Below are 10362 nucleotides of genomic sequence, written 5' to 3'. Positions count from 1 at the left end.
CCCTGCCCCAGTCTCCTCCACCGGCTACCCATACTTGGGTTAACTCTTTTTTTTTTTTTTTTACATCTTTATTGGAGTATAATTGCTTTACAATGGTGTGTTAGTTTCTGCTTTATAACAAAGTGAATCAGTTATACATTTACATATGTTCCCCTATCTCTTCCCTCTTGCGTCTCCCTCCCTCCCACCCTCCCTATCCCACCCCTCTAGGTTGTCACAAAGCACCAAGCTGATCTCCCTGTGCTATGCAGCTGCTTCCCACTAGCTATCTACCTTACGTTTGCTACTGTATATATGTCCATGCCTCTCTCTCGCTTTGTCACAGCTCACCCTTCCCCCTCCCCATATCCTCAAGTCCATCCTCCAGTAGGTCTGTGTCTTTATTCCTGTCTTACCCCTAGGTTCTTCATGACATTTTTTTCTTAAATTCCATATATATGTGGCATACGGTATTTGTTGTTCTCTTTCTGACTTTACTTCACTCTGTATGACAGACTCTAGGTCTATCCACCTCATTACAAATAGCTCAATTTCATTTCTTTTTATGGCTGAGTAATATTCCATTGTATATATGTGCAACATCTTCTTTATCCATTCATCCAATGATGGACACTTAGGTTGTTTCCATCTCCGGGCTATTGTAAATAGAGCTGCAATGAACATTTTCGTACATGACTCTTTTGGAATTATGGTTTTCTCAGGGTATATGCCCAGTAGTGGGATTGCTGGGTCATATGGTAGTTCTATTTGTAGTTTTTTAAGGAACCTCCATACTGTTCTCCACAGTGGCTGGATCAATTTACATTTCCACCAACAGTGCAAGAGGGTTCCCTTTTCTCCACACCCTCTCCAGCATTTACTGTTTGTAGATTTTTTGATGGTGGCCATTCTGACTGGTGTGAGGTGATACTTCATTGTAGTTTTGATTTGCATTTCTCTAATGACTAATGATGTTGAGCATTCTTTCACGTGTTTTTTGGCAGTCTGTATATCTTCTTTGGAGAAATGTCTATTTAGGTCTTCTGCCCATTTTTAGATTGGGTTGTTTGTTTTTTTGTTATTGAGCTGCATGAGCTGCTTATAAATTCTGGAGATTAATCCTTTGTCAGTTGCTTCATTTGCAAATATTTTCTCCTATTCTGAGGGTAATTATCTTATCTCAGAACATCTCTCCTCGGCTGAGCCATTGATCCGTGAAACCACTTACTGGCCTGAAATATCCCCAGAATACAACCAACACTGAAGAAAATATTCTTATAGAGCATCACAAATCTCACTGAGGGGAAAACTTACAGGTGGGGTATGGCATGCTGAACAGGTGGGACCCTAAAATTCACTCCAGAACCTGAAGAAAATCAGACATTCCCAAACAGAAAGAGAGAAGAAAGGGGAGGATGGGGGAGGGAAGGGGAGAGTGAATCGCATGTGAATGAATGCTCATTTTCTCTCAGTTACCAGGACGACAAAAATAGATCAGCAAAATCAGATCAAGAGTCATCAACGAAAAAGATTTCTCTGAGTCAGACTTCTTCCCTGGAAGCTGTGAACTTTATCCTCCAGCAGCCATTAATCTAATATTAAGCCCCTTAACCTTCCTAATTGTTCTCTTTCAGCATTGGCTGGTTTCATATTAACCTTTCAATCTTTCCTATAATGCAGTCACCTCCAACTCCAGCCAGACCTGGTCCAGGTGCTCCTGTCGGCCCTGTCCTTTTCCTCTCCTGGCTGTGTGTCCCCCTTTCTACCAGCCTCTATGCCCTTTCTTTCTTTCTTTTCTTTCTTCCTTTCTTTCTTTCCTTTCTTTTTCTTTCTCTCTTTCCCTTCCTTCCTCCCTTTCTTTCTTTCTCTCTCCCTCCCTCTCTCTCTTCCTCCCTCCCTCCCTTCCCTCCTTCCTTTCCTGTGAAGCAGCCATCTGGCGTGGTGTCTGACTCCTGGATCTGGGCTGACAGAGCATAAGGAACATATTTTGCAAACGGGCTGTGATGGCTCCTCTATTATTTCAGACGAGGCTGTCAGTGGGAGGCCATAGCTACCGGCCAGTCAGGGCTGATCAGCCCCAGGCTATTTCTGTGACTCTGGTGTTTGAGTTTTGTTTTTCCTCTCTCCTGGGAAGAACTCATTGAGATTATTTCTTTGGAAAAGACCAAGCACGTCACCCAGCTGCTCAAGGAACATGTGGAAGCTGGCTGTCTCGGGTTCCCCCTTGTGCCCCATGAGGGCTGAGGGCCACTGGGCTCTAAAGCTGGACTGTGCTTCTGTCTCCAGAGAGGCCAGCTCAGAAGGAGCCCTCTGTGGCCGCCACACAGCCCGAGCTTGAATTCTGGTGTCTCCTTCGAGCAGTGAGTGACTCCTTGAGTAACGGTAATAAGTGTGAACAGTGAGCGCTGGGGGAAGGTCTTCTGTCCCCCGGGTGATGCCACTGGGGCACTTCCTCTTCTCTTTTACAGTCAGGGTAGAGCTAGAAGGAACCGCAGCATCACTCTCCGAATCCTCCATCCATGGGGACCAGAGGCCTCGCCTCAAGCTGGGGCTGTGGAAGGGCTGAGACTGGTGAGGGGCCTTCACCACACCTACTCTGGGAAGGGCAGGGACAAGCTTCCCAACAGGCACTGCGCTGACGAGGCTGGGGCAAGGGCGTGTCCCCGACTGAGGCCATGGACCAAAGCCAGCTCTTCCACGGCCCCCCTGCCCGGGGCATCCAGGTTTGGTGTTTGTTTTGGGCCTTTGCCTGGTGAGGACGCCCTGCCAGCACCTCCTCAGGCCTCAGGGCGCCCCCCCCCCCCGCCCCCGCCAAATGAAAGCAGCTCTGAGGGTGGGAAAAGGCAGGCCCCTTGCACATCCGGGTCCTCTCTCTCAGCTCGGCACGTGCCCACACACAGCCCACCCCCCTGTCCCCACAGCAGACCCGCTTTCTCTGGTGTGTCAGGCTTCCCAGGCACAGGGCCCCTTTCCATAAGCGGACGAGCCCTGGCCTGAGTGCTGGGGCGAGCCGCACTCTCGCTGCTGGGCCCAGCGTGCCTTCCCCGGGCAGCTCTGGCCTGCGTGCCCGGGGCTTCCTGCAGAGAGTCTCCGGGAAGTGGCGTCCAGCTCCAAGGTTGATTCTCCCCTGGAGGCACCCTGACCTCTGCGCCCTTCTCACCTGAGTGGGATACTTCTACCAGTTTACTCACACCTTGGGGGACTGGAGGGCAGATTCCAGAAAAAGGAGGTTGGGACCCCCAAACCAACATTGCCTCCTTCACCCCCTGGCCCAGCACAGCTCGACTTGCTTACAGCCACACACAGCAAGAGGGGACTTCACCGGCCCTGCACTCCCAGGCTCTACGAGACGTTGCCCATTGGACAAAGGGAAGGCCCCACATCTACACCTCATGTTTGTAAGTTTAACCTTGCCCCAGAGAGCACTCTGAAGGGCTCCAGCCTCTCCCAGGCACGAGGAGCTGCCCTGAGGTTGGGCGGTCTCGCATAGCCCTTCATGTGAAAATGCAGAAGAGGGTCTCTGGGCCACGTTAACTGAAGGGGGTCATGGGCCTTGGGGGTAAACGCTTCCCTGGGTTTGTCCCAAGTGACAGGCAAATGAGACTAAAGAAAAACTTGCAACAGGAAACTGATTTAATACCCACAAAAATAAAACACTTCTAAATAACAAAGCACGGCTTTTTCATTCTTTATCAGCTGAGGGTATTTCAGGCAACTGAAGCTTTAGCGTTCTTCCCTCTTTCGGTTGTCAAATGTTCAAAACGATATCCAGAGCTATACAATTTGCCTGTCACTCCAGGCTTTTGATCCTTAAGAAGTAAGATTGAGTAGGTTTAACTGGACAGGCTTGGAGGTTGAGTCTGTCATCTCTGGGAGTCAGGGAGTAGCATTTACCAAGGACCTGCGGTCAGCAGAGTCCGGCCTGGGATCTGTGGGACGATGCACCCAACTGGCCCAGGTGTGCACTCATGGGGCCGCAGTACTATTGAGAAGAGAAAGTATAGGAGCTTGAGAAGAAGGGAAAAAAAAATTAGCATAATGAGAAACCAAGCAAGTGATTCCACTTAAATACATTACATGCAAATTCATTAGAACTGGGAGGTTTCGATTGGAGAAGGGATTGGCCAGGTGTGGTTCACCCAGAGCGGGAAGCGAGCTCTAAGCTGAACTTGGAGGTGGAAGAGAGAAGGTAGGGGAAGGTTTTGCTCTTTGGGTGGAGTGGTTAGTGGCTAGTGACGGTGGCAGGAGGGAAGTGTGTGGATAAGAGAAGTCACATACACATACAGTTTGGGGAGGAAAAGGAACAGAGGGACCACGCTGGCCTAGAGAAATCAGTCACTAGTCTAACAGGTCACAGCCGGGATTCTGCGACCCCTCCTCCCTCCTCCACCGCCGCTCCCTGCATGCAGTGCTCAGCTTCTCTGCAGGCAGGCCTGTGCCCAGGGTGGTACAGTCATTTCCATAGCAACCAATTGTTCTGTCACAGAGACACGATTCTGACTCCAGGTGGGTTCTGAACAGAAGGGACATATGAAACCACTAAGCGACAGAGATCTAGTTTTCCAGTAAGTGCCCCTGCTAATAACAAAGAAGAGAAAATGTACAAGCCACAAGATGAATGGAACAGGGAAGAGCAAATGCTAAATTTTCCGGGAGGCATCAGCTGTTTGCTGCAAACGATAATAACTACCTGACGGGTTCAACAGAAACGATGTTGGGTGGGGAATGGGGGGAGAGGGAGCCAGAACAGCCTCTGTCAAGCAGCAGATTAAGGGTGGCAGCAGGGCGGGGATTCGCAGTGCCAGATCTGGGAGGTGGAGAGCAACGCCTTAGGTGTGTTGTCTCAATCTGGCACACGTTCCTAGTGCTTTTGCTGGGAAAGCGGAACTGTTGCGGGATCTAACAGGATCCCAGGATCCCTGACTGCCTACAGGTGTACTTCCAAGGAGGCTTCATCAATGCTAGATACGGTTAGCAGCCCAAGAACAAACCTCACTAATTAGAAATCACTGGGAGAAATTAAGTCTGAATTACAGGGTCCTTTAGGAGCAAAGCAAGCGTATTATTACTCTGAAGTCATGACTGAGACGGTGCCTTTGTCATGGAATCAGAGAGTCTGGGTCAGTCTGATCTGCAGCTCACACCGCATGACCTTGGGCAAGTCACTTCCCCGTCTGTGTTCTCATCCGGTCAGTGACTTAAGGCCCTCCAGATGCAGCACCTATGCTAGTCCATGCTTCCAAGTCCTGTCTAGTGCAAGGACCTCCTGGCAGGGACTGAACTGTGAATGTAAGATTGATCTGCTGCGTTGAGTGCTTTCATAGAGCAGAACCAAGACCATTTATTCATTTGCCATTCATTTCCACCTTCAGTTAACACCGACTGAGCATCTTCTACGTGGCGATCACAGGGCCAGGCATCAGGAATCAAGGTAAGAGGTGGCGATGCCTTTGGGGTCCTCCCAGCTGAGTGGGGGAGACAGGCAGGTGCACGCTCAGGCCCAGGGGCAGGGCTGGCCTCTGCGTGTGGATGGGGCCCAAGGGGGCCCCGGGGAAGGGCGTCTGTGGGTGCGGCTGCAGTGCGCTCCATGCCCCACGTGTGGCTGGAAGGAGAGGCGGGAGGCTGCATGGAGGGGGGTAAGCAAGCTGCGTGGAGGGGTAGTGCTGACCCCAAAGGACCAGGGACCTGGGGTGGGGGGAGAGGTGGGAACAGGCATGCCACGTGGGCATCGGTGCTCAGACCTCATCGTTCTTCTGAAAGAGCTGGAGATAAACAGGCCGCTCAGAGAGGGAAGACAGTAAGTTAAGGGGAAAGAAAACAGGCAGAATCCCAGGGGGGAAGAAAATGAGATCTGGGGTTTGTGCCGGCGGATGTGTTCCTAGAGGAGAGGTGAGGCGTTGTTGGTGGCCAGTGTGGTTAGGCCGTCATCACGGAGTCCCTGGGGAGGGGCTAGGCGTGAGCACCCAGATGTGGGAAAAGACCAAGGGAACAGGCAAGGCTGCCGGAAAGCCTGGACCACTCCTGCCGAGCCCCCTGGACCCAGTGGGCAGGGTGCTCCCCACGACCCCGTGCCCCCCGTGCAGATGGTGGAAGGCATGGATTTTGTGCAGGGCAATGGCAGTCTCCTCTGAGACCCCCAGAAAGTTGGGGAGAAAATTATGGACTCTGGTGCAAAGGTGAATCTTGGCTAAAGAGCCAGAGATAGCAACCACCTGTCTGAGATTTCCATGCTTCTCTACTTAAAAGAATCACGGGGACTTCCATAGCCTCTCCTAAAAATGCACCAGGAATCATTCAGTACCTGTTATTATTTGTTATGCTAAGCCTTCTCAGGGCTCCGCAAGGCCAGTGTCCACGCCCTTGAGGAGTTTAGAGCCCACCTGGGAGTTTACAAACGCATGTGCAAGTTTAAAGGACCTGAGCTCTAGTCTCTGTGAGGGCTGAGCATGGATCCCAGGCTGAGAGGGTCAGAGGGCAAGAGAGAAGGAGGGAGAAATCTCTCGGAACTGTGTGCTCAGGAACTGTTCATGGGGAAAGTGGCATTTGCAAGCGTCTTGAAGGGTAAAGAGATGGAGAGAAAGAGGTCAGAACAAAGCTGTGTTTGGAAGGCAGCGGAGAGACAAAGCTTCCAGAAGCATCCGGTCAGTGACTGCTCTTACTTGTCTCAGAGGACGTGTTGACGAAAATAATCAATAAACCATCAATAATAAGAATAGAAAAGAGTTTTATTTGAGCCAAACTGAGGACTAGCCCGGAAGCCAGGTTTCCAGATTATTCTGAGAAACCGCTCCAGAGAAGCAGGGTTTTCAGCACAGTTTTATATCTGGACAGGAAAAAGAACATTAAACAAGTCAGGGCTACATTTCTTCAAGGTTTCAAAAAACAGCAGACCAACACGTACACGTACAGCACGTACAGTGTGGCCTTGGCACCCGGGAAGGGAGTCTTATCATCGTATGAAGGGGGGCATTTAATCTTTAACATGGATGTTCTTTACTTCTGGTCAGTGTGCCCTTTTCTTTAACAATTAAAGCAGATGTACAATATAGGTTTGATAGGCCACAAAGAGGCTATTGTAGTTAGCATCAAATTCAAGTTAACTCATGTATAAAGTCAGAATGACTTCTCTGTAGCTCAATATGTGGAAATTTCTTTTATCAAAAGTCTGGGCACCAGCATGGAAAGGACCCTGTTTTCTGGCATTGGAAATACCCTTCAATGTCAACCTAGACCCAGGTTTGATTCCTGGGTCCGCCATTTAGTAGCTGGCTGGGCCTGGCCACCCACCTCCTAAATTTCCTCATCTGTAAAGCGGGAATGGCCATAATGATTATTTCAAAGGGCTGTTGGGGGGATGGAATTGAATGTGGCAACAGGTAAAGCACCCAGCATTTAGCAGGCTTCCAGGAACACTGGTCCCTTCCTTTCCTGGCCCATTGAGAGGCTCCATTTGAGACCGAAGGGAATAAACATTCCGGAAGTCCTCTGAGTGCCCTTGCAGAGGTAAATACACAGATTGATCAGTGGGGAAAAATACGTTCCCTTCCAGCCTGTGGGGCGAGTTGTCCATGCACACTTGTCTCCGGATGTTTGACTTCCTGAGGCTTCTCTGAACAATGCCATCTCTGTCTTGGCACCGCTGACCAGCAGTCCCATGAGAGCCAGGTCCTTGTCACATGTCCTTTTCCTGGAGTGAGTCACTAGGGAATTGGGCCGTAGTCATAACCTTCGCGGGCTAAGGGAGGTGAAAGTGGGTTGGAATGAACACAAGCACGGAACAACTTGGTGCTTAATGTTCTCTTCCATCAACATGTTGCCCCGGGCCTCAACCTGGCAACTCAAAAGTCGGGTCGCATAATGAATGAGATAAACTGAGTGACCCTCCTTGTAGTCCACGAACAAAGGGCCTTTCAGTAGTCTGTGGTCCCAAGTCTTATCTACTGCACTAAAATCTAGGCAGTTACAAACTGGACTGAGAATGGGTGCTCCCAGTAAGGCTTCTCAGCCCCAACGGAAAATCAGAAAAGCCATTAAAAAAGTGTTTTTTAAATTGAAGTATAGTTGATTTACAATGTTGTATTAGTTTCTCCTGTAGAGCAAAGTGACTCCGTTTTATATATATATATATATATATATATATATATATATATATATATATATATCCTTTTTCAAATTCTTTTCCATTATGGTTTATTACAGGATATTGACTATAGTTCCCTGTGCTATACAGTAGGACCTTGTTGTTTATTTTGTATATAGTAGGTTGTAAGGAAAAGCCATTTTGATACTTTCCCGAGGAAAAAAGGTGACCATGAACAGAGAAGGGGAAAATCTAAACACCGGATGTTAAGACATATAGAATTTCAACTTTGAAAATTGACTGCACGTCTTCCTTCTTTGGTTGTATAAGCATAAAATAATTTTATGATGGCTAGCATAAAAATAAACACACAAATCTATGTGTGATCTCTACGACCTCGTATTTCCCCAAACTTGAGGTTTCCTTGGGAATCGATGGTGTCTTTTACCTGGACGACTCGTGCAGTGGAGCAAAAGAATAGTAGCCAGGGAACTGGGACAGTCGAAGTGCTACCCTACACTCTGGCCCTGTGACGTCGAGCGAGCCACCTTGCTGCCCTGGGACTGAGAAATGAAAGCTTTGTCTAGATAATTTAAAGTTTCCTGTCAATGCCTCATTCCCCCAGAAAGCTTTGATGTTCATGGCTACTCATACTTTGATCCTTCTGGAAAAAAAAAAAAAAAAAAAGGGAGTAATGCCAGACATCCTTACCAGCCCCACTCCATTCCCTCACATGGCCCCTCAAACACAAGCCCAGAAGGGGCTCCGCTTTTGTGGAAGGTCTGTCCCGACACTTGTAAATTCAGATGGAGGCAAAATGTTGGCTCCCCGAGTGGTGTAAATGGTCACCGTGGCTTTCTGGCTTCCAGCAGGCTCACAGGTCACTGTGTGAGCTGTTCACATTCACACCCAGTCCCCACGTGCCCCTCTTCCATGGAGCACTAACCCTGCTCTGCAAATCCATTCTACAAACATTTATTCTGAGTCACCGACATGGCAGGCTCTAGTGCCAGATGCCAGCAAGCATGGCCCCAGCCCCGTGGAAGCTTACGCCCTAGTAGGGAATGCAGAAATACTTTCAGGTCAAGTGTAATAGAAACATAAACTCCTATGACAGTGCTTGGGAGGGTGGGAGTAGCTCAAGCTTGGGTAAGGCTCCATGGAAGAGGAGGGCTTTGACCTGAGCTTTGCGAGACAGGTAAGATTTAGACAGGCTGAGGAGGGAAGAGATGCCAGCAGAGCGGAGCCCAGGCAGAGGAGCCGAAGGGCACAGTCGTATCCCAGGAAGGGTGAGCAGCCCTTTCTTGCTGGAGCTTCATGTGCGTGAGGGAAATTCAGACAAAGACCTATTCATAGAAAGTCTTCAGAATTGTAAGGACTTTGGACTTTGGGGAAGGAACTGGGAAATGGTTCTGGGACGTTCTTGAGCAGGGATGTGTCATGGTGGGACTTGTGCTTTAGGAAGTGATCTGTCGGCTGCAGGGCTTGAAGGAGAGCAAGAGTGGAGGCAGAAAGAACAAAGTGATTATTACAATCACCCAGATGGGTGGTCAGGGAGACCCGGACTCCAGTGGGGAGACCGGGGCCGGAAAGGAGGGAAACTCTGCGAAGGAGCTGTAGAGGCAACAGAGTGGAGCTCCGTGCGTGATGGGATGTGGGAGTTGTAGTCTCACCGAGGACCACAGAGAGAACGTTCCAGAGGGAATCTAGCCACCTGTCCAGTCTGGGCTCACGGCAGCTTATCCTGGGGGCTGTCATGCAGAAGTGCCCTCATGTCAAGAAGTGAACAGATTTAGAGAAACTGACCTACTGTGGTAGAGTCTGTGGGTTCCCCCCGCAATATCTGTTCTTCCTTTCCTAAAAATAGAGCCCCTAAGTTTTAGTTAGACACATGCCTCCTACACCCACTTTGAAAAAAGACCCTTTCCACCTTTCCTGCAGCTAGCTGTGGTCACATTGGCTACATCTGATCTGTAATCAGAAGCGTTAGACTTTTGCTTTCCTGCTGGCCAGAAGGCGATACGACTTAGGAGGATTCGGGTCTTGTTGTTACAATCAGATTTGAATCCTGCCCTTTCTGAACTTACATACTAGATGCCTTAACTGGGCAGGAATCCCTTTACAGAGAATCTTCTGCACTTCTGCTGGTGTCCATTGTTTGTATCTTTAATGCTTTTACATTCACCTTACCACCTTATTTCTACGTTCTAGGGGATCCCTTGTCTTATGTACTAACTGCAGGGGACATGGACAAATGAATAGCCAAAAGTGAGTCTGATGTCAAAAGGTAGCTGCTGCGGAGG

At 49.2% G+C, this 10362-nt stretch overlaps 1 long non-coding RNA gene across 1 annotated transcript in view; it reads left to right on the top strand.

The window, feature by feature from the left end:
- Nucleotides 1–2811: 2811 nt before the first annotated feature.
- LOC113611754 (uncharacterized) overlaps nucleotides 2812–10362 on the top strand; it is a 96585-nt gene continuing 89034 nt past the window's right edge. Inside the window, exons 1-2 of the long non-coding RNA XR_003429578.1 lie at nucleotides 2812–3377; nucleotides 5352–5410. This is a non-coding gene — a long non-coding RNA (uncharacterized LOC113611754). The remainder of the gene's footprint in view (nucleotides 3378–5351; nucleotides 5411–10362) is intronic.

This window comes from Aethalodelphis obliquidens, unplaced genomic scaffold, assembly GCF_003676395.1.
Source record: "Aethalodelphis obliquidens isolate GAN/ISIS:26980383/991018 unplaced genomic scaffold, ASM367639v1 scaffold70, whole genome shotgun sequence".
NCBI classification, from domain to species: Eukaryota; Metazoa; Chordata; class Mammalia; order Artiodactyla; family Delphinidae; genus Aethalodelphis; species Aethalodelphis obliquidens.
The sequence above is the reverse complement of the archived record's forward strand: the minus strand, read 5'-3'. Positions and strand labels throughout refer to the sequence as shown.